General features: G+C 43.5%; 1 protein-coding gene across 2 annotated transcripts in view; it reads left to right on the forward strand.

The window, feature by feature from the left end:
* The first annotated feature begins 829 nt into the window (after positions 1–829).
* EPS8L3 (EPS8 signaling adaptor L3) overlaps positions 830–24,769 on the forward strand; it is a 300,349-nt gene continuing 276,409 nt past the window's right edge. For both annotated transcript variants that reach the window (XM_069756327.1, XM_069756329.1), the window contains exon 1: positions 830–949. The gene's annotated coding sequence lies outside the window, so the exon portion shown is untranslated. The remainder of the gene's footprint in view (positions 950–24,769) is intronic.

Below are 24,769 nucleotides of genomic sequence, written 5' to 3' on the forward strand. Positions count from 1 at the left end.
GAGTCAGTATGTACGCATGTAATCATAATTACGTAAAAGGATCGCCTGCCCCTTTCAAATATCATAAATGATGTATGTAGTGAATATTGCTACACTTTCATTTGCAATGTCTTGGACATGGTGCATGTTTGCTAATTGGAGAAGGGGCTGCACATTCCATTGGGGCAACCTGTGCAGCCACACAGGGGTCTGAAAAGTAAGGGGGGCACTTCAACCTCCATAGCAGCAATTAGCTTCTATCACAGATAGATCATTACACTGCACAGGACCCATTTACTGTTTATGCACAGGGACCCTCTTATGACTGTTTTCTGAAATGGGGCATAGTCAATGTGTATAAGTCATAAATTCACCAAATTCTATGTTGTTACTCATTCCATTCATTGTTAAAGTAAGTTAAAATGGGTTAAGTATATCTACCTGGTAAAAAATATGTTTTCATTAACTCAATCATAAACCGGAGTTAATGTTCAACAAGGAATGATGATAGCAATTGAACATTTACCACATGTACACACAAGGATGTAGACGAAATTGTAGAAATGGAAAACATGTATGGTAGAATTAAAACTGTTAAATGAATATAAACACTGAAAATGATCAAACAGCAGTGAATAGAGATACAATGCGGACCGGACCGGGCAGCACAATGGCTGCTTTCACCAGTGGAAATGTGACATATTTGATCAGGTGAAATGAAGGAGCATACTGTATGTAGCTGAGTCAAATGCCCATTAGCATTTTATTATGCACACACCAATCAGAGTATGTCCTGGGCAAAGGACAGAGGGAGCGTCTACAGTAGGTCACAGGGTTTCCTCATAAAAGTGCTAGAGAATTGACTCGCCATAGCTGGATTAGCTAAACTACTGATTCTGTCCATTTACTGTGGTGGATGGATTTTTGACTAAAGGAAGCGGATCTCAGGACCAGCTCAGGGGGAACACAGGTAAATAGTGGAAATGCTTATATTGTTGTGGTATCTGGGCTATATAGAATGTACCAAACCACTTGGTTAACGCTAAAGGCAACACATTATGTGCATTGATCCTTAATTATGTTTTACTAATAGCTAGCTTTTCTCTTTAAACTGAGAGGACTAGTGCTGTTCCCTATGTTTAAATCTTAATTTCTTTAAAAGGGAGCAAAACATGTTAGTCAGAACATGCATAATGGCACAGTACAATTAACAGTTATTAAACATTTTTAATGTTATTGTTCTTAAAACTTTCTACGCCATGACAAGGCACAGGTGCATCTCACAAAATTAGAATGTCATCAAAAAGCTAATTTGTTTCAGTCCTTCAATACAAAAACTGAAACTCATATATTAGATAGAGTCATTACAGAGTGATGTATTTCAAGTGTTTATTTCTGTTTATGTTGATGATTATGGCTTACAGCCAATGAAAACCCAAAAGTCATTATCTCAGTAAATTAGAATACTTTATAATACCAGCTTGAAAAAATGATTTTAAAATCCGAACTGTTGGCCTAATGAAATGTATGTTCAGCAAATGCACTGAGTACTTGGTCAGGGCTCCTTTTGCATCAATAACTGCATCAATGCGGCGTGGCATGGAGGCGATCAGCCTGTGGCACTTCTGAGATGCTATGGAAGCCCAAGTTGCTTTGATAGCTGCCTTTAGCTTGTCTGCATTCTTGGGTCTGGTATCTCCCATCTTCCTTTTGACAATACCCCATAGATTCTCTATGGGGTTAAGGTCAGGCGAGTTTGCTGACCAATCAATCACAGTGATACTGTTGTTTTAAAAAAGGTATTGGTGCTTTTGGCAGTGTAAACAGGTAATAAAACACAGTGGACCTACATCGGCAGACGACATGGCTCTCCAAACCATCACTGATTATGGGAACTTCACACTAGACTCTAGACTAGACTAGACTTAGATTTGTTGTACAACCATGGATGTATGGAATAAAAATAGTTGCATCGTTAACCTGCCTAGGTGATATTTCTAACCCACAACATAAGATCCTCACAGTTACCATAATAATAAATAAGGGAGTGGGGTAGGAATGGCATATAGCAGATGATTACTATAAAAATAAGCTGATGAGCGACATTTCAATTTCAAGCTCAGGCAGTAGGGGCCTTAATATCGTCTACATTTTCTCTGCAGAATGCTGTTCTGACTCATCTCAGTGCAGAGAATTGGAACCCAGTAGTATAATAGCTAGACTGCATCAGATTGTGAGTGGGATACCTAAAATCTATAAGGCCTACAGTGTTTAGAAACATTGTAGTCTCTCTATTCTAGTAATCAGTGATGTCATAGAGGTCAAACATCCATTTATTGGATAATTATGATATATCCTAGAAAGATGCCAAACAAGCTGTATTACAGTACGCCCATTTGGGGTAATATTGCTATCTGATTTGTACAAATAAGCAGTGGGCAAATAAAAAATACAGATGTCATAGTTGAGTGCTTACCTTCCCTTCTGTCACGGACTTCTCTGTGGTGCAGTAATGACATCAGCAGAGTGATGAGATTACCTCATCACATCACTGCACTTCACCTCTACAGCATTGGTTCTTATATCTGTAAGGAGATGGACATATTGCCTTGCTCCCCCCTAATGACATCAATGCTGTGTATACTGTAATGTGATGTGTAATGTCCTGCATCTTGGGTACATATTGTGTCATGTGAATTCTAAGATGTTTAACTATTTAATGTACTGTATGTAGTAATGTAAAAATGTACAGTACAGCATGTGTTAGCATACAATAAGCATTTTAAGTATAATAGATTTAGTGTATAGAGATGCTTTACACTGTTAGTATGAAGCTGTAGTCTGTCTAGCTACAGGTAGCTGGCAGAGACAGGGAGAGTTATGATACAGTTAATGTTTGGGAATAGCCCCCAGTGAGATGGGGCTAGTGCAGGGAAGGCAGATTACTTCCTGAATAGAGTCAGTCAGAAGTTTGAGAGCAACCAGTGTGATGTGGTGCCAAATGGTGATCTACAGCTAGAAGAAGACGGGATCTAATAGAAGAGACACAGTGGCCTTCCACCTTAAAGTGGTCTTTGGATAGAACGACATGTCACAAGAAACCCTGAGCATGATAAATACCGAAGATGTGCACCTAAAGAGGACTGAGACTGTGGGACTAGTGAGGATCCTGAGCGGTGGATCCAGGGCTTCCTTAGTGACATGACATGGAGCCAGGGCTTCCTTAGTGATATGACATGGAGCCATTGAGCACGTGTAGAGAAACTCCCTGAACTGTACTATGGCGCCTAGCTAGGCTGTGACAAAGTAGGGTGAAATAGTGTGCATACAAAACATGGAGTACATTACAGTGGCAGACAACAAGGTCATACCAGGTGGCCTGCTGCAGACGATTGAGGCTCGAGCAGGAGCTAGTGCCATAGACGATGGTCTGGTTTGCAGCTTGCAATAGGGCCAAGTGCCTGGAGACACCCCAGGCCCAGATTCCGGAGGTGAACTCCAGCCCGAGATGTGCACCTCTTGCCACTCGGGCAAATTGGATTTCGGGTTTGGTTCAAACCTAGCTGGACAGTCCCAATGGGGAAAGAGGCCATAGTCGGCTGTGGAAGTTGATAGCCCTCATGAAACAGGGGTTGAAGAACGATTTGGAGGGAATGATGGCTTCTATATCTGACAGGAAGCTGGTGCCAAGTAAGAAGGTCATCGGGTTCCCTAGAGAAGAACCAGAAGACCAGTGAGGAAAACAGATTCTGATGTTGAAATACACATTGTGCTCATTTCACATTTATCTGGAGCAGCTTGGAATGTCAGGAGGATGAACTTTTCAAAGGGTCTAGGACCCATCTCTCTGGGACTCCTTGTTGTTGGCCGTGGACTACTAAAAGTTTGGTTTGACCCTTGCTTATCCTCCCCTGCTGTTTGAGGGAATTTGTGCTGCGAGAGGGTTCTACACCCTTCACCAGGGACCTTGGCCAATCAATTGGAAACAATATCCTAATGCCCATATGGACTTTGTTCTATATGGACTGTATCCCCGTCCTAAGGAAACAATGTCTGTGAAAAGGCTTCTTGCCATGAATGAAACATGCTTAAGACTATGTACTTGCTATTCCTTCTACATAACCCTTAAGTAGTTCAGTAAAGTTGCCATGTTTGCACGGAAGTCTCCTTCATTAATCTATGGAACTTTTGGTCCTGGACATTCAATACCATCGGCCACTGGCAGCTTGCATGGGCACAAGGCCCACAAAACACTAACACCCAGCCAAGACCGACAATTATCTGTAATGTGCTGGGGTGTCAGAACACCTAGGGCACAGCTACATCTTGAATTGTATTCTCAAAGATGAATGTAGAAAGCAGGAAACTGGATTGGCATCCTACTTTCTACAGGGAACCAGTTGTCAGTTTAACAAATGGTTCAGAGAATCGGTGATAACCAGATGAATCCCAACTCCTGGGACTGGCAAAACGCCGCCTCTTTAGAGACACTTCAGACCACCACCTGAAGTGAGATGCTCATCTTTCCTCATGGAAAAAGCAGCCCTAAGAAAGAAAGAAGTTAATCACAAGAATCACATTTCTTATATCCCTTAACTCCTTCACTCCGAAATCTGTTTTCACCTTCCTTACCAGGCCATTTTTTTCAATTCTGACCTATGTCAGTTTATGAGGTAATATCACTGAAATGCTTCACCAGATTCCACCGATTCTGAGACTGTTTTCTCGCGACATATTGTACTTCATGATAGAGGTAAAATTTGGTTTGATATGACATGCGTTTATTTGTGAAAATATGGGAAATTTGGCAAAAATGTGGAAAATTTACCATTTTTCATTTTTATGCTCTTAAACCAAAGAGTTATGTCACGCAAAATAGTTAATAAATAACATTTCCCACAAGTCTACTTTACATCAGAAACATTTTTGAAGCGTAACTTTTTTTTGTTAGTAAGTTAAAACGGTTAAAAATTAACCAGCAAGTTTCAATTTTTCCAACAAAATTTACAAAACTATTTTTTTAGGGAATACAGCACATTTGAAGCGACTTTAAGAGGTCTATATGACAGAAAATACCCAAAAGTGACACAATTCTAAAAACTGTTTATCAACCCTTTAGGTGCGTTACGGGAACTGAAGCGATGTGGAAGGAAAAAATTAAAATTTTACTTTTTTTCCACAAAAAATGTTCTTTTAACCCCATTTTTTATTTTCACAAGGGTAACAGGAGAAAGTGGATCCCAAAAATTGTGTTGTACACAATACCTCATATGTGGGGTAAACCCACTGTAAGAGTGCACGACAAGACTCGGAAGGGCAATGCAAAATTGGCTGGAATCAAGAGCGGACAGCATGTTACCTAAACAGTGGAAACTCCCCACAAATAACCCCATTTTTGAAACTAGACCCTTCAAGGAACTTATCTAAATGTGTGGAGAGCCCCAGGTGCTTCACAAAAATTTATTACTTGGAGCCGTCAAATAAAAAATCTTATTTTTTCCACAAAAATGTTCTCTTGGCACCAATTTTTATTATTTTTACAAGGGTAACAGAAGAAATTGGACCACAAAAATTGTTGTGTAATTTCTCCTGAGTATGCCAATACCCTATATGGTGGAGAAAACCACTGGTTGGGTGCGCGTCAGGACCCCAGAGTCAGTGGGGAAGAAGCACCATTTAACTTTTTAAATGCAAAATTGGATGGAATCGAGAGCGGACACCATGTCGTATTTGGAGAGCCTCTGATGTGCCTAAACAGTGGAAATTGCTCCTAAGTGACAATATTTTAGAAACTAGATCCCCCAAGGAATTTATCTAGATGTGTGGTAAGCACCTTAAACTCCCTTGTGCGTCACAGAAATTTATAACATTGAGTCATGAAAATAAAAAAAATCAAATTTTTTCCACAAAAATGTTTTTGCCCCAATTTTTTTTTTCACAAGGGTAACAGGAGAAAATGGACTCTAAAAATTGTTGTGAAATTTCCCCTAAGTATGCCGTTACCCCATATGTGGTGGAAAACTACTGTTTAGTCACACGGCATGGAAGGGAAGGAAGGAGTGATGGTTGGCAGTGCAGACTTTGATGGAATGGTCTGCGCACCATGTTGCATTTGGAGAGCCCCTGATATGCCTAAACAGGAGAAATCCCTCACAAGCGACCCCATTTTGGAAAATATACCCCTCAAGGAATTATATAGAACTATAGTTATGGTAATAATAATACTTTTGGTTTTACTGGTGTATGAATTCATAATGTGGTGGTATATGTAAGTTGTGCGAAGTACATCAGATTATAAAAGTGTGCTGTGTCAACAGAGAAAAACAAATGTTATTAACTTGTGGATGTGTGGTATGCTTTGAACCAATCTTTAAAGGGACTCTGTCACCTGAATTTGGAGGGAACAATTTTCAGCCATAGAGCCGGGGTTTTCGGGTGTTTGATTCACCCTTTCCTTACCCGCTGGCTGCATGCTGGCTGCAATATTGGATTGAAGTTCATTCTCTGTCCTCCATAGTACACGCCTGCGCAACAATATAGGTGAATCTAATGAAAATGTAGAGTCCCTGTGGGTGGAAATAAGAGTAGGGGGAAAAATAATTAATTACTGATAGGTGTTTGGTATAAGACTCCAAAAATAACGGAAGCAACAGAGAATATCCTCGTAAAGCAAATAGATGAAGCAATGATTCAAGGAGAAGTCATTAATATGAGGGACTTCAACTACCCTGAAATACATTGGGGAACAGAAACTTGCAGTTCCAGCAAAGGTAATCGTTTTTTGACAACTATGAGAGACAATTACCTTTCACAACTAGTTCAGGACCCAACAAGAAGGGGGACACTGCTAGACCTAATATTAACCAACAGGCCAGACCGCATATCAAATATAAGGGTTGGGGGTCACTTGGGTAATAGTGATCACAAAATAATAAGCTTTTATGTATCCTTTAAGATGTGTAGTAGAGGGGTTACAAGGACACTAAACTTCAGGAGGGCAAATTTCCAAGGGTTGAGGGATGATCTTAGTGCAATAAACAGAAGTACAGAATGAAAATGGGAGATGTTTATTAGCATCCTGGATAGGACCTGTGCACAATATATACCGTATGCGACTAAATATACTAGAAATAGGAGGAAACCACTATGGCTAAATAGAAATGTAAGGGGCCCAATAAGTGACAAAAAGAAAGCATTTAGAGAATTAAAGCAAGTAGGTAGTGATGAGGCATTAAATAAATACAGAAAATTACGGTAAGTAAATTCTGTAAAAAGAAAATCAAGGTAGCAAAGACTGAGACAGAGAGACTCATTGCCAGAGAGAGTAAAAATAATCCCAAAATATTCTTTAACTACATAAATAGTAAGAAACTAAAAAATGATAGCGTTGGTCCCCTTAAAAACAGTCTGGGTGAAATGGAGGATGAGGAAAAAGCCAATATGCTAAATGACTTTTTTTAACCGTATTTACACAAGAAAATCCCATGACAGACAATATGATCAGTGGTAAGAAACATTCCCCATTCAATTTCACCTGCTTAACCCAGCAGGAAGTACGGCGCTGTCTAAAAATCACTAAAGTTGACAAATCTCCGGGCCCGGATGGGATAGACCCCCGAGTACTGCAGGAATTAAGTACAGTCATTGATAGACCATTATTTTTAATCTTTAAAGATTCCATAAGAGGGTCTGTACCACAGGACTGGTGTATAGCAAATGTGTCAATATTTAAAAAAGGGACAAAAACTGAACTCGGAAATTATAGGCCAGTAAGCTTAACCTCCACTGTGGGTAAAATCCTGGAGGGCATTCTAAGAGATGCTATACTGGAGTATCTGAAGAAGAGTAGCCTCATGACCCAATATCAACATGGGTTTACTAGGGACCGTTCCTGTCAAACTAATCTGATAAGCTTCTATGAAGAAGTAAGTTCCAGAGCACACTCGGATTGGGTCACGGTTAGCAGTGGGGTACCACAGGGGTTAGTATTAGGCCTGCTTCTTTTTAACATATTTATTAATGACCTTGTAGGGGTCATACAGAGTAGAATTTCAGTTTTTGCAGATGACACTAAACTCTGCAGGATAATCAATACAGAGGAGGACAATTTTATATTACAGGAGGATTTATGTAAACTAGAAGCTTGGGCTGATAAATAGCAAAGGAGCTTTAACCTCTTTCTGACATTGGACGTACCATTCCGTCCATGTGGGGTGGGCCCTAATTCTTAAGGACGGAATAGTATGTCGTAGCGATCGGCCGTGTTCACGGGGGAGCGCGGCCGATCGTGGCCTGGTGTCAGCTGCCTATCGCAGCTGACATCCGGCACTATGTGCCAGGAGCGGTCACGGACCGCCCCCGGCACATTAACCCCCGACACACTGCGATCAAACTTGATCGTGGTGTGCCGCGATATAGGGAAGCATCGCGCAGGGAGGGGGCTCCCTGCGGGCTTCCCTGAGACCCCCGCAGCAACGCGATGTGATCGCGTTGCTGCGAGGGACTCTTACCTCCTCCTCCTCCTTCCAGGCCCGGATCCAAGATGGCCGCGGATACCAGGTCCTGCAGGGAGGTGGCTTCACTGCGCCTGCTCAGAGCAGGCGCCAGGAAGCATGGGAAAAGTGCACATCAGAGTGTCAGATCAGCGATCTCACACTATAACATGATACCCCCCCTGGGGCAATGTTCTAGTGTAAAAAAAAAAAATGTTCCAATGTGTAAAAATTTTCTTTTTTAAATTCCCCCCCAAAAAATACATATATATTGGTCCTATAAATACATTTCTTTATCTAAATAAAAAAAAGCGATAAAAGTACACATATTTAGTATCGCCGCGCCCATAACGACCCCACCTATAAAACTATATCACTAGTTAACACCTTAAAAGTGGAATAACACGCAATCAAAAAGACAGATATAAATAACCATGGTACCACTGAAAACGTCATCTTGTCCCGCAAAAAACGAGCCACAATACAGCATCATCAGCGAAAGAATCAAAAAGTTATAATCCTCAGAATAAAGCGATGCAAAAATAATTATTTTTTCTATAAAATAGTTTTTATCGTATAAAAGCGTCAAAACATAAAAAAATTATATAAATGAGGTATCGCTGTAATCGTACTAACCTGAAGAATAAAACTGCTTTATCAATTTTACCAAACGCGGAACGGTATAAACACCTCTCCCAAAAGAAATTCATGAATAGCTGGTTTTTGGTCATTCTGCCTCACAAAAATCAGAATAAAAAGCGATCAAAAAATGTCACATGCCCGAAAATGTTACCAATAAAAACATCAACTCGTCCCGCAAAAAACAAGACCTCACATGACTCTGTGGACTCAAATATGAAAAAATTATAGCTCTCAAAATGTTGTAACGCAAAAAAATATTTTTTGCAATAAAAAGCGTCTTTCAGTGTGTGATGGCTGCCAATCATAAAAATCCGCTAAAAAACCTGCTATAAAAGTAAATCAAAGTAAAGGGTAAATCAAACCCCCCTTCATCACCCCCTTAGTTAGGGAAAAATTAGAAAATTTAAAAAATTTATTTATTTCCATTTTCCCATTAGGGTTAGGGTTAGGGTTAGGGCTAGGGTTAGGGCTAGGGTTAGGATTAGGGCTAGGGTTAGGGTTGGGGCTAGGGTTAAGGCTACAGTTAGGGTTGGCGCTAAAGTTAGGGTTATGGTTGGGGCTAAAGTTAGGGTTCTGATTACATTTACGGTTGGGAATAGGGTTGGGATTAGGGTTAGGGGTGTGTCTGGGTTAGAGGTGTGGTTAGGGTTACCATTGGGATTAGGGTTAGGGGTGTGTTTAGATTAGGGTTTCAGTTATAATTGGGGGGGTTTCCACTGTTTAGGCACATCAGGGGCTCTCCAAACGCGACATGGCGTCCGATCTCAATTCCAGCCAATTCTGCGATGAAAAAGTAAAACAGTGCTCCTTCCCTTTCGAGCTCTCCCGTGTGCCCAAACAGGGGTTTACCCCAACATATGGGGTATCAGCATACTCAGGACAAATTGGACAACAACTTTTGGGGTCCAATTTCTCCTGTTACTCTTGGGAAAATACAAAACTGGGGGCTAATAAATAATTTTTGTGGGAAAAAAATGATTATTTTCACGGCTCTGCATTATAAACTGTAGCGAAACACTTGGGGGTTCAAAGTTCTCACAACACATCTAGATAAGTTCCTTGGGGGTCTAGTTTCCAATATGGGGTCAATTGTGGGGGGTTTCTACTGTTTAGGTACATTTGGGGCTCTGCAAATGCAATGTGACACCTGCAGACCAATCCATCTAAGTCTGCATTCCAAATGATGCTCCTTCCCTTCCGAGCCCTCCCATGCGCCCAAACGGTGGTTTCCCCCCACATATCAGGTATCGGCGTAATCAGGACAAATTGGACAACAACTTTTGGGGTCCAATTTCTCCTATTACCCTAGGAAAAATACAAAACTGGGTGCTAAAAAATTATTTTTTTGGGAAAAAATTTTTGTTTTATTTTTACGGCTCTTCATTATAAACTTCTGTGAAGCCCTTGGTGGGTCAAAGTGCTTACCACACATCTAGATAAGTTCCTTAGGGGGTCTACTTTCCAAAATGGTGTCACTTGGGGGTTTCAATGCTTAGGCACATCAGTGGCTCTCCAAATGCAACATGGCGTCCCATCTCAATTCCTGTCAATTTTGCATTGAAAAGTAAAACGGCACTCCTTCCCTTCCGAGCTCTCCCATGCGTCAAACGGTGGTTCCCCCCCACATATCAGGTATCAGCGTACTCAGGACAAATTGTACAACAAGTTTTGGGGTCCAATTTCTTCTCTTACCCTTGGGAAAATAAAAAATTGGGGGCGAAAAGATAATTTTTGTGAAAAAATATGATTTTTTATTTTTACTGTTCTGCATTATAAACTTTTGTGAATCACTTGGTGGGTCAAAGTGCTCACCACACCTCTAGATAAGTTCCTTAGGGGGTCTACTTTCCTAAATGGTGTCACTTGTGGGAGGTTTCAATGTTTAGGCACATCAGGGGCTCTCCAAACACAACATGGCGTCCCATCTCAATTCCTGTCAATTTTGCATTGAAAAGTCAAACGGCGCTCCTTCGCTTCCGAGCTCTGTCATGCGCCCAAACAGTGGTTTACCCCACATATGGGGTATCGGCGTACTCAGGACAAATTCTACAACAACTTTTGGGGTCCATTTTCTCCTGTTACCCTTGGTAAAATAAAACAAATTGGAGCTGAATTAAATTTTTTGTGAAAAAAAAGTTAAATGTTAATTTTTATTTAAACATTCCAAAAATTCCTGTGAAACACCTGAAGGGTTAATAAACGTCTTGAATATGGTTTTGAGCACCTTGAGGGGTGCAGTTTTTAGAATGGTGTCACACTTGTGTGTTTTCTATCATAGACCCCTCAAAATAACTTCAAATGAGATGTGGTCCCTAAAAAAAAATGGTGTTGTAAAAATGAGAAATTGCTGGTCAAATTTTAACCCTTATAACTCCCTAACAAAAAAAAATGTTGGTTCCAAAATTGTGCTGATGTAAAGTAGACATGTGAGAAATGTTACTTATTAAGTATTTTGTGTGACATATCTCTGTGATTTAATTGCATAAAAATTCAAATTTGGAAAATTGCGAAATTTTCGCCAAATTTTCATTTTTTTCACAAATAAACGCAGATAATATCAAAGAAATTTTACCACTATCATGAAGTACAGTATGTCATGAGAAAATAATGTCAGAATCACCAAGATCCGTTGAAGCGTTCCAGAGTTATAACCTCATAAAGGGACAGTGGTCAGAATTGTAAAAATTGGCCTGGTCATTAACGTGCAAACCATCCTTGGGTTTAAAGGGGTTAATGGGGATAAATGTAAGGTCATGAACTTGGGCAGAAGAAATAAGATGAATAATTATGTGCTTAAATGTAAAACACTGGGCAAAACTGTCTCTGAAAAAGACTTGGGTGTATGGGTGGATGACAACTCACATTTAGTGGCCAGTGTCAGGCAGCTGCTGCAAAGGCAAATAAAATAATGGTATATAATACGCCCAAACCAAAAAAGATCATATGGAACTTCTGCACCATGCTCACAACCCTAAATAGGGGAGCCCAGTCCAGAAAAAACCACTATAGTTAAATAATAGGACACTCCCAAACTACATTATATCCGGCAAGAAAAACTGGAGTAATAGTCCATAAAAAATCAACTTTATTGAAAAACCAAACAATAATTCATGGTATTAATAACACAATAAATATCAGTACAAACACAGAGTATGATAAACAAATGGATGGCTACGGTAGCACAGAAAAAGACAGCGCGGGGTAAAACTGGTGCCAAGAATCCTTCCCTTAAAGTGCATAGTGCCATAAAAATACCAAGGAGAAAAGAGGAGGCTAAGTGTATTTCATTTGAATGTTTCATTGGTTATGTCCATGTGGACCGGTAACTGAGCCCTGTACACAGAAAGACACAGCGCGGTGTCTTTCTGTGTGCCATCTCTGTGGGGTAAGGAATGGAGGTTTATTTGTGACTCTTTTTTATATTATGTAGTGGCGTGAGTCAGTGTACAGGGCTCAGTTACCGGTCCACATGGACATAACCAATGAAACATTCAAATGAAATACACTTAGCCTCCTCTTTTCTCCTTGGTATTTTTATGGCACTATGCACTTTAAGGGAAGGATTCTTGGCACCAGTTTTACCCCGCGCTGTCTTTTTCTGTGCTACCGTAGCCATCCATTTGTTTATCATACTCTGTGTTTGTACTGATATTTATTGTGTTATTAATACCATGAATTATTGTTTGGTTTTTCAATAAAGTTGATTTTTTATGGACTATTACTCCAGTTTTTCTTGCCGGATATAAAATAAAATAATGGGATGCATTAAAAGAGGCATAGATGCTCATGAGGAAAACATATTTTACCTTTATACAAGTCACGAGTTCGACCACACTTAGAATACTGTGTACAGTTCTGGTCTCCGGTGTATAAGAAAAACATAGCTGAACTAGAGCGTGTGCAGAGAAGAGCGACCAAGGTTATTATTAGAGGACTGGGGGGTCTGCAATACCAAGATAGGTTATTACACTTGGGGCTTTTTTAGTTTGGAAAAAAGAGGCTAAGGGGTGATCTTATTACAATGTATAAATATATGAGGGGACAGTACAAAGACCTTTATGATGATCTTTTTACTCGGAGACCTGAGATGGGGACCCTCTTACTGGGCAGGTGTTGTCAGAAGTTTAGCCTCCCTTTGAAATGAACCAGAGATTCATCTGTACAGGTGTCCATTGGGGGGTTGTATTCCTCAGAAATTTTTCTGCTGAACTGTTCAGCTACTGGACGAATTTTATAAAGACGACCAAAATTATAATCATCTTCAGGAGGACACTGCACATTATCATTACAATGCAAACATTTTTGGATCACTTCATATCGTGTCCTTATCATGGTCATACGGAATGTGCTGTAGAGAATATCCGTACTCTGGAAATGACAAAGCTTTAGTTTTCTGACTATTCCCACATGCAGAACAATGCATCAAATGACCATAATGTCATAATTTCTACTACATTTACAGGGGTCCATCTGGCATATGATGATGTGGGATTTTGGGTGAAAAATTGATGGACATACAAATTTGTCTGAGCCACCATAAGATTTATTATTTCCTCAATGAAAAAGAATTTGAAAGAGTAATTTTCAGTGAGGCCTATAATGTCCATTTTGATTCCTGAGCTGTCCATGAAATCCAGAATACCAAGCTGACAAATTTTTGGGTGGTGGAGTCTATATGGGATCGATTGCTGAAGGGGTTGCCTGGGTTCTGGGGCGCCTTTCTTGGGTCACTCCTCACTGGATGAAAAGGAAGAGAAATAGAGGAATGTGGGATCTTCCTCGCTGCCTGTGTAAGGAGGTGAAGGACAAGAAGAGTCCGGGGGCGGTTACCTTCTCGGCTATGTGCCTGGAACCATTGAGCTGTGCTACAGGTTCCCCAGGGGGCAGACTTAGAGACTGGGACAGGAAGGAAGCTGGACAGAGAGTGGGAAAGGCATGCGCGCAAGGGACAGAGCAGCGTGAGCAGCGGTCAGAGCAGGGTGCAGCTGCGCTCCGGGAGACAGAGCTCCCGGTCAGAGGACAAATACAGGGAGATTGCCCAGAAAGACTGCATCTTGTGAGTACATGAAAGCGAACTCTGCTGTAACTGGAGAGGGGCGCTTTGAGACCCATGTAGAGACATTGGCCCGTGCAGAGGCTGCGACCCCCTGGTACCCGCAGTATCTGTACAGAGACTGTGACCCCTGGTACCCACGGTATCAGTGCAGAGCCCCTGATTCCTGGCGAGAGACTTAATAGACTGACCATCGTTTTCATGGGATAGGCTGTGCTGTAAAAGCTAAAGACTCAGAGCCTGTGCATATCACATTAACTCCCAAAACCCCAGGCAGCGGGCTCCTAGAGACTACTCAGCCCACGGAAAACAGAGGGATGACAAGTGCCGCTGTTTCTCGGCGCCTACGTTGGAGAAGACGACCCTTCAAGCAAGTCCTCATCAGACTGATCAGTGTTCTTTTCTCGAGAAATCTTGCTTACTTCTGTTACACTGTTTGACTCCCATATTTTTGCACTGTTTTATTGCTAGTTATTTTCCATTGCTTCCTCCCTGCGAGGAGAACCTGATTCCTGTTATTAAACCCCTCAACTGTTGGTCTGTCTGTTCCGTGGTGACATACTCAGTACCTGCATACTATTACACCTGAATTGTGTTAGCGGCAAGGAAAGGGTATGCCTCCTCTGGACAATAGCGTCTTCTTGACGAATGGGTTATTTTTATTTTATTCTTCAAAACACTGGAGATGTGTTTGTAAGGCTACGTTCACATTTGCGTTGTGCGGGGCTGCGTCGGCGACGCAACGCACAACGCAAACAAGAACGCATGCAAAACGCATAGTTTTGCGACGCATGCGTCCTTTTTTTGCCGGATTTTGGGCGGAAAAAAAATGCATCTTGCTGCGTCCTCTGCGCCCTAACGCTTGCGGCAAAAAAGACGCATGCATCGCAAAACGCATGCAAACGCATGTCCATGCACCCCCATGTTAAATAAAGGAGCGCATGGCGCATGCATCGCCACGGCTGCGCCCGACGCAGCCCGGCAGAACACTAATGTGAATGTAGCCTAAGCGGTGCTTTTACACCTTTTAGGCTGCCGTCACACTAGCAGTATTTGGTCAGTATTTTACATCAGTATTTGTAAGCCAAAACCAGGAGTGGGTGATAAATGCAGAAGTGGTGCATATGTTTCTATTATACTTTTCCTCTAATTGTTCCACTCCTGGTTTTGACTGAGGAAATACTGATGTAAAGTACTGACCAAATACTGCTAGTGTGACGGCAGCCTAAAAGGTAGTATTTATTATAAAAAATAGAGAGAAAAAAGTAGAGAAAAAAGTAAAATGGAAAAATTTAGTAGAAACAGAAGAAAAAAATGAAAAGAAAAATCAGTATATGTAAAAAAAAAAAGTTTGTATACAAAAATTACATTGACGCTCACTACACTGATGCTCTACCTATAAAGTTACTCGGCGCTAACTATGCTTTTTTTTAGAAAAGAAAAACGGACGTCACTAACGCTAAGACATGCGCTCCAAAAATGCACTAGCTAAAATTTTACTTGACGCTAACTATTCTTTTTTTGCAAAAGAAAAACAGGTGTCACTTACACTGTGGCGCAATTTTTTTGTTTTGCAAAAGAAAAATGGACTTCATTAACATTGCGATGCACGCTTCCTTAATGTACTGACTAAGAAATTACCAGGCATTAACAATTGCTTTCTTTTTTTTTGTTTTTTGATCTTCCTATCACAGTGATCGTCGATATGGCGTAATTGGTACAAAACTCTGGGGGACGTGCAGGGATGTTCTGCTGTAAGAAATAGTGGTGACGTATATATATACGACGCAATGCGGGAACGCAGCTCCCACAGCACTATATATATATATATATATATATATATATATACCGTATATACTCGAGTATAAGCCGAGATTTTCAGCCCAAATTTTTGGGCTGAAAGTGCCCCTCTCGGCTTATACTCGAGTCAAGGTGGGTGGCAGGGTCGGCGGGTGAGGGGGTGAGGGCGCTGAGGCATACTTACCTAGTCCTGGCGATCCTGGCGCTCCCCCTGCCGTCCCACGGTCTTCTGTGCTGCAGCGTCTTCCCCTCTTCAGCGGTCACGTGGGACCGCTCATTAAAAAAATGAATAGGCGGCTCCACCTCCCATAGGGGTGGAGCCGCGTATTCATTTCTCTAATCAGCGGTGCCGGTGACCGCTGATAGAGAAAGAGGCTGCGGCACCGAAGACCAGGCAGAGGGAGCGTCAGGATCGCTGGGACTAGGTAAGTATTTTATATTCACCTGTCCACGTTCCAGCCGCCGGGCGTCGCTCCATCTTCCCGGCGCCTCCATCTTCCCGGTGTCTGCGCTCTGACTGTGCAGGTCAGAGGGCGCGATGACGCATACAGTGTGCGCGGCGCCCTCTGCCTGAACAGTCAGAGCAGAGACGCCGGGAAGATAGAGGAGCCGGGACCGGACGCTGGGAGCTGCAAGCAAAAGAGGTGAGTATGTGTTTTTTGTTTTTTTTATTGCAGCAGCAGCAGCGACAATGGCAGAGCATCTATGGGGAAATATGAACGGTGCAGAGCACTATATGGGGCACAGCTATGGGGCACAATGAACGGTGCAGAGCACTGTATATGGGGCACAGCTATGTGGCACAATGAACGGTGCAGAGCACTATATATGGGGCACAGCTATGGGGCACAATGAACGGTGCAGAGCACTGTATATGGGGCACAGCTATGGGGCACAATGAACGGTGCAGAGCACTGTATATGGGGCACAGCTATGGGGCACAATGAACGGTGCAGAGCACTGTATATGGGGCACAGCTATGGGGCACAATGAACGGTGCAGAGCACTGTATATGGGGCACAGCTATGGGGCACAGTGAACGGTGCAGAGCACTGTATATGGGGCACAGCTATGGGGCACAATGAATGGTGCAGAGCACTGTATATGGGGCACAGCTATGGGGCACAATGAACGGTGCAGAGCACTATATGGGGCACAGATATGGGGCGCAATGAACGGTGCAGAGCACTGTATGGGGCACAGCTATGGGACAAAATGAACGGTGCAGAGCATTGTATATGGGGCACAGATATGGGGTAATAATGAACGGTGCTCAGCACAGTATGGGGCACAGATATGGGTCAAAATGAACGGTGCCGAGCACAGTACGGGGCACAGCTATGGGACAAAATGAACGGTGCCGAGCACAGTATGGGGCACAGCTATGGGACAATAATGAACGGTGCAGAGCATTGTATATGGGGCACAGATATGGGGCAATAATGAACGGTGCCGAGCACAGTATGGGGCACAGCTATGGGACAAAATGAACGATGCAGAGCACTATACGGGGCACAGCTATGGGACAAAATGAACGGTGCAGAGCACTATATGGGGCACAGCTATGGGGAAATATGAACGGTGCAGAGCACTATATGGCACAGGTATGGGGAAATAATGATCTATTTTTATTTTTGAAATTCACCGGTAAATGCTGCATTTCCACCCTAGGCTTATACTCGAGTCAATAAGTTTTCCCAGTTTTTTGTGGCAAAATTAGGGGGGTCGGCTTATACTCGGGTCGGCTTATACTCGAGTATATACGGTATATATATAAATAGCAGAAATCCCACCACATGCATACTTGGGTGTTGTGAATTCTGTGATCGGGCTCCCTCCTGTGGTCACGAGTGGTACTGCGGCTTCTGAGTTTCCTTCCTCAGGTGATGAGGTTAAGTCGTTAGGTGCTGCTCTATTTAACTCCACCTAGTGCTTTGATCCTGGCCTCCAGTCAATGTTCTAGTATTGGTCTTGCTTCCTCCTGGATCGTTCCTGTGGCCTGTCTGCTCAGCATAAGCTAAGTTCTGCTTGTGTCACTTTTGTTGCTATATTTTCTGTCCAGCTTGCTTTTTTTGTTTTTGCTTGCTTGCTGGAAGCTCTGAGACGCAGAGGGAGAACCTCCGTACCGTTAGTCGGTGCGGAGGGTCTTTTTGCCCCTCTGCGTGGCTGTTTGTAGGTTTTTGTGTTGACCGCAAAGCTATCTTTCCTATCCTCGGTCTATTCAGTAAGTCGGGCCTCACTTTGCTAAATCTGTTTCATCTCTGTGTTTGTATTTTCCATCTTAACTCACAGTCATTATATGTGGGGGGCTGCCTTTTCCTTTGGGGAATTTCTCTGAGGCAAGGTAGGCTTATTTTTCTATCTTCAGGACTAGCTAGTTTCTCAGGCTGTGCCGAGTTGCATAGGGAGCGTTAGGCGCAATCCACGGCTACCTCTAGTGTGGTTTGATAGGTTTAGGGATTTCGGTCAGCAGAGTTCCCACGTCTCAGAGCTCGTCCTATGTTTTGTGGTTTTTGTCAGGTCACTTGTGTGCTCTGAACTTCAAGGTCCATTGTGGTTCTGAATTACCTATTCATAACAGTACTGGAGGCCCAGAGTACTAATGCTTCTCAATAGAGGGAAAAAAGAAGTTCTGAGACCATTTTTTTTTCTTTGCACTGTGTTTTGCCTTTTTTTCCCCTAGACATTTGGGTGGTTCAGGACACAGGTGTGGACATGGACATTCAGGGTCTGTCCTCTTTGATGGATAATCTCACTATAAGTGTACAGAACATTAAAGATTTAGTGGTTCAGAATCCTATGTTAGAACCTAAAATTCCTATTCCTGATTTGTTTTCTGGAGATAGAGCTAAATTTCTGAGTTTCAAAAATAATTGCAAACTGTTTCTGGCGTTGAAACCTCGCTCCTCTGGTGACCCAGTTCAACAAGTTAAGATCATTATTTCTTTATTACGTGGCGACCCTCAAGACTGGGCATTTTCCCTTGCGCCAGGAGATCCTGCATTATGTAATATTGATGCGTTTTTTCTGGCGCTCGGATTACTGTATGATGAACCTAATTCAGTGGATCAGGTAGAGAAAAATTTGCTGGCTCTGTGTCAGGGTCAGGATGAGATATTTATTGTCAGAAGTTTAGAAAGTGGTCTGTGCTCACTCAATGTAATGAATGTGCTTTGGCAGCAATCTTCAGAAAGGGTCTCTCTGAAGCCCTTAAGGATGTCATGGTGGGATTTCCTATGCCTGGTGGTCTGAATGAGTCTATGTCTTTGGCCATTCAGATCGGTCGACGCTTGCGTGAGCGTAAATCTGTGCACCATTTGGCGGTATTATCTGAGCATAAACCTGAGCCTATGCAGTGCGATAGGACTTTGACCAGAGCTGAAAGGCAAGAACACAGACGTCAGTGTTCTGTCCCCACATGAGGCGAATGAAGGTGTCGCAGACTAATAAGAGTTGTGAGAGAGATAATCGTACCTTCGTATTTCCTCGATATGAGGCAGACAGGACCAATGCTGCTCAGCGTCCAGAGAGATGATGCACTCCTGGGATTTTGTAATCCAGACTTGTTTATTTTGTAGATCTGGACATACAGCGTATAACTGGTAATACAGAACTTCTCCAGAAATGCAGGGTAGACAGGGTACAGTAAGATGTAGCACCAAGTGTGTCTGCAAGTGTGAGCAGCATGAGAGAGTGGTCGAAAGACTGATGCCTTCCTAAGCCCAGTTCAAAAGCACGTCCTCTCACAACAGAAAGTAAACTGGAAATGGCTGCCAGAGGAAGAGAAGATTTGACCCCTGAACCGGATGTAAGACATGCCCACAAGAAATACATGAAAAACAAGCTGCCATACAGAAAAAGGCCATTGGGTGGCAGCAGAGTAAAATATAACAACATACATGGAAACTGAGGAATATACATGGAACAGCACACTCCCCGTCTGAAATTCCGTAAGGGATTTCACTATATCAATGTCCTTAAAAAGTCCAACAACCTAGAAAGTGAAACCAAACATGCATGTAATGCAATAATAACTTTAAACAAGACATTAAGTCAGTTCCTGAGATAATCCAATGGAAAACCCATCTTCGGATCAGAGAAGCCGCACTAGGCCAAACTATCTCTGACCCACTGTAATCCAATGGACAAATAGTAGTGCAGTGTTCTGTTGGTAGTTTATCCTACCGGAATGTCCTCGATAGTGAGTATTTTTTGGCAAACGTGCCAACCATGACAGTCTTTGTCTCCATGTGGCTTGTGATAAGATCTCGCAATGTGGACTAACCTTGCAATAGTCTTAATGAGTTTCATCCAATTGGAGAAGCGTTCAAAGCGCTGACAACCGAGGGTGGAGGTTCGTTTAGCGTTCGTGGCCAGAGCACTGACCTCGGAGCGGACTTCTGGATCATCGTCCGGATCCTGGATGCTGAAGAATTCCTGAACACATTCACTTCCCTTCTGTTCCAGCAGAAACTTTGGACCTGAAAGCCAAGAAGAGTTAGCAAAGGAATTTATAGACATAGGTCTAGTGGCATGGTCGGCTGGATTAAGTTCAGATGGGATATAGTGCCACTGTTCAGGTTTGGAAGACCTTCTTATTCTCTCAATGCGGTTACTGACGTACATGTAGAAGCGCCTTGTTTGGTTGTAGATGTAACCTAAGACAACTTTACTGTCACTGTAGTATTGTACGTCATCTATGTGAGTGTCCAGCTCATGCTGAATAAAGTCTGCGAGTTCTACTGCAAGCACAGTCCCACAGAGTTCCAGCCTGGGAATAGTGTGGTCAGGCTTGGGAGCCAACTTAGCTTTGCCGAAAACGAACCCAACATGATCTTGATTGTCAGATCCCGTTACCTTCAGGTAGACAACAGCTGCAATGGCCTCCGTGGATGCATCCGAGAACACATGGAGTTCCGTCCTAGTGCTAGCAGCAAGTGAGATTCCAGCGTAGCATCTCGTTATATGGATTTTATCCAAGGCACACAAAGACTGCTTCCAGGTTTCCCATTTTGGTTCCTTATCAGGAGGTAGAGGGGTATCCCAGTCCTTGACAGTTTCGGACAGCTGTCTCAGAAGGGATTTACCTTGTATGGTAATTGGTGCTACGAATCCCAGTGGGTCATACAGGCTATTTACCACTGACAGGACACCACGTTTAGTGAATGGTTTGTCTGCACAGTTGATTTGGAATCCGAAGGTGTCGGCTGACAGGTTCCACCTCAGGCCTAAGCTTCTCTGCACAGGCGGACGGTCTGGTCCCAGGTCTATGTCCTTGAATCCCGGTGCGTGGTCGCTTGACTCAAAGGCTCTCATGACAGCCGGGCTGTTTGAAGCAATTTTGTGCAGTCTAAGCTTAGCTCGGTACAGCATATGTTGGGTCCTTTTGAGTAGGTCGATTGCAGCTTCTTCTGTAGGTAGAGATTTTAGTCCATCATCTACGTAGAAGTCTTTCTCTACAAAGTCTCTGGCGTCTGTTCCATACTCGGACTCTCCTTCTTGTGCGGTTCTCCGCAGGCCATATGTTGCCACAGCGGGTGAAGGGCTGTTCCCGAATACGTGCACCCGCATGCGATACTCCACCATCTCTTTGCTGGGGTCATTGTCCTTGTACCACAGGAACCTGAGAAAATTCCTGTGGTCCTCTCGGACTATGAAACAGTGGAACATCTGTTCAATATCGGCGGTGATGGCAATGGGCTCTTTCCTGAACCTCATCAACACTCCTACTAAGTTGTTTGTCAGATTAGGACCTGTGAGGAGGACATCATTGAGAGATACGCCTTGATGTTTGGCGCTTGAATCAAAGACAACTCTAATTTGTTTAGGTTTCTTCGGGTGATATACTCCAAATGAGGGTAGGTACCAGCACTCCTAGTTTTCCTTTAAGGGAGACGCTGGCTCCGCATGGTTGTTATGGGATATTTTGCCCATAAAGGTGACAATGTGTTCTTTCATCTCCGGTTTATTGCTTAGCGTGCGCTGGAGAGAGTTAAATCTGGACAAGGCTTGTTCACGATTGTTCGGGAGCCTTACCCTGGTAGCTCGGAAGGGTAAGGGGAAAACCCAGTGATTGGTTTCATCCTTAAGGAACTCATTGTCCATTATCCTGACAAATTCCTTGTCTTCCATAGATGGGGCTACTTTGTTGTCATCCTTAGTGGTATGAAACACCAATTTTCCCAAGTCGTCTGCATAGGGAGAAGGGATAACATCAGGCAGCTCTACGGAATCTGGAAGCTTTTCCTTCACCTCATAGTGATGAGGACATGGTTTGCAGAAGGTAGTGCGCCCGTCTCGGCGTACGTACGTCTTAAAGGAGTGGACTCCTGTTTGGTCCAAGCATACATTTCCTATGACTACCCACCCCAAGTCAAGTCTCTGGGCGTAGGGGGCGTAGTCAGGACCATTACACTGTTGGCGGACCTTATGTATCCTCAAATTGTCTCTGCCGAGCAGAAGTAGGATTTCAGCATCTGTGTCCAAAGGTGGGATAACGCTGGCTAGGTGCCTTAAGTGTGGTTGGTGGAAAGCAGCTTCCGGGGTAGGGATCTCATCCCTTTGGTCTGGTATTTGATCGCATTCAATTAGCGTAGGTAGGGGTATTTCTACGTCTTCATTGACAGGAGAAGCGATGAAACCTTGTGCTCTTCTGCCGCTAGTCTCTATGCGCCCAGAGCAAGTATTCAGAGTGTAGGGCGTTGCTGGTCCCTTGATTCTAAAGGCTTCAAAGAACTTAGGTCCAGCTAGGGATCAATTGCTCTGATCGTCAATGATGGCATACATTTTTACAGCCTTCTCTGGTTGCCCTTCTGGATAGACTCTGATTAGGCATATCCTGGCACAGCATTTAGCACTTTGATTCTCCCCACATACCTCTGAGCATGAGCAGGACACAGCTGTGGTGGACTTGGCGTGATTCTGTGGCTCCCCGCCATGGTTTGTAGCGGGACCAGAGGTAACTGCGACTGCTGGATCGCTGGTGACTGAGCCTGGGTGCAAGGCTGATGGGTGTCTGTCGCTATGACACTCGTCACACTCAATGGCAGATTTACAGTCCTTGGCCATGTGTTCTGATGAATCGCAGCATTTGAAACATATCCCAAGTTCGCTGAGGATTTTCTTGCGCTCCTGCATGGTTTTGGACCTGAAGCCTCTACATTTGTTCAGTGAGTGTGGTCTTTTATGAATGGGACACTCACGATTGAAAGACTTATCCCTCGACGGAATAGTGTACTGCTTGTCGGCAGGTACTGCAGGCGATGGCAGGTTAGTCTTTCTGACGCTTACACTGTTCCTTGAGTCCTTGCGTCTATGTGCGACGCTTTCATACATTGATGAAGGTGTTGCTGGAGCTGCAGTGTTAGACTCCAGGAAGTCGAGGCTAGGGTCGTTCCTCATTTGGGCTTGTTCGTCAATGAACTTGCAGAACTGAATGAACGGAGGAAAGGTGACGTCATGTGACCTTTTATACCTGGAGACGCACACTGCCCACTTCTCTTGCAGACTGTGTGGCAGCTTTGAGATGATCGGGTTCACCCCGTGGGCAGTGTCCAGGTAGCACAGTCCAGACAGACGAGGGTCTCTTTTAGCAAGTTCCAGCTCCATAAGCAGGTCACTTAAATCCAGAAGCTTGTGGGCTTCCTTAAGGTTGATCCTTGGAACGTTCTGCAGTCTCTTGAATAGGGACTTTTCTATGGCTTCAGCGCTGCCGTAGGTTCTTTCAAGTCTCTGCCAGGCCGCAGCGAGACCTGCTTCAGCCTGCCCCACATAGACAGTCCTAAGACTCTTGATACGGTTTGTGGATTCAGGACCCAACCATTTTACCATGAGGTCGAGCTCCTGCTCCGCGGATATGTTGAGATCAGCAATGGCGGCCTTGAAGGTTGCTTTCCAGGCTCTGTAGTTCTCTGCACGGTCGTCGAATTTTGAGAGGCTAGTGCTGATTAGCTCCCTGCTCACCATGAACTTGGCAAACTCGGACATGTCTGATCCTTCACTCCTTGTTACCATATTAGCTTGTGGTGCCCCTCGGGCGTATAAGCTGTGTGGCGTGGAAGGGTGAATTGTTCCCGGGTAGAATGATGTCGCTGCAGGGTTGAGCTGTGGTTTAACCTCTAGAGATTCCGATGACTGCTGCTTGAACTGTGGAGGTGGGCTGGAGTGTGCCTTGTGGTCGTCTTGCGATGATGATTGCTCCTGAGGGGGTACATCACGGCGTTGGTCTTGGGTCTCTGTAGGGGCTGTGGGCGATACTGGCACCATGGGTTGGGCTGACTTGGACGTTTCCGCAATGTTGGGTTGAACGTCATTGGAGAAGGTGTGAGCTGCAGGTATGTTTCTGCACGTAGTCTCTGGTACGAACAGCTGGGTCGTCTTCTTCCTGTGGTGGCAGGCAAATTGGGTCGAGGTTTTGCTTCAATGCTTGCTTGAGTATTTTTACTTCGGCTAATGCAATTTCTTCCTCCATTTCTGTTTGAAGAATCCTTGCTCGAGCCTCTGCTTCTGCTCTCTTCGCTTCTGCTTCTGTTTGAAGAATCTTTGCTCGAGCCTCTGCTTCTGCTCTCTTCGCTTCTGCTTCTGTTTGAAGAATCTTTGCTCCAGCCTCTGCTTCTGCTTTCTTTTCGGTGTATGAACGTCTTAGTTTGGACCGCTCTGTATTTAAACGGGCCTCTAGGATTCTGTCACTGAGGGCTGAAGTTCTTGAGCAGGATGATTTGTATGACCGAGCAGAGTGTTTAGACGAAGCTGACCTGTGCGATCTAGTTTCTTGCAGATGGGTGATACGAAGCTCCGCTTTATC

This window comes from Ranitomeya imitator, chromosome 3, assembly GCF_032444005.1.
Source record: "Ranitomeya imitator isolate aRanImi1 chromosome 3, aRanImi1.pri, whole genome shotgun sequence".
Taxonomy (NCBI): Eukaryota; Metazoa; Chordata; class Amphibia; order Anura; family Dendrobatidae; genus Ranitomeya; species Ranitomeya imitator.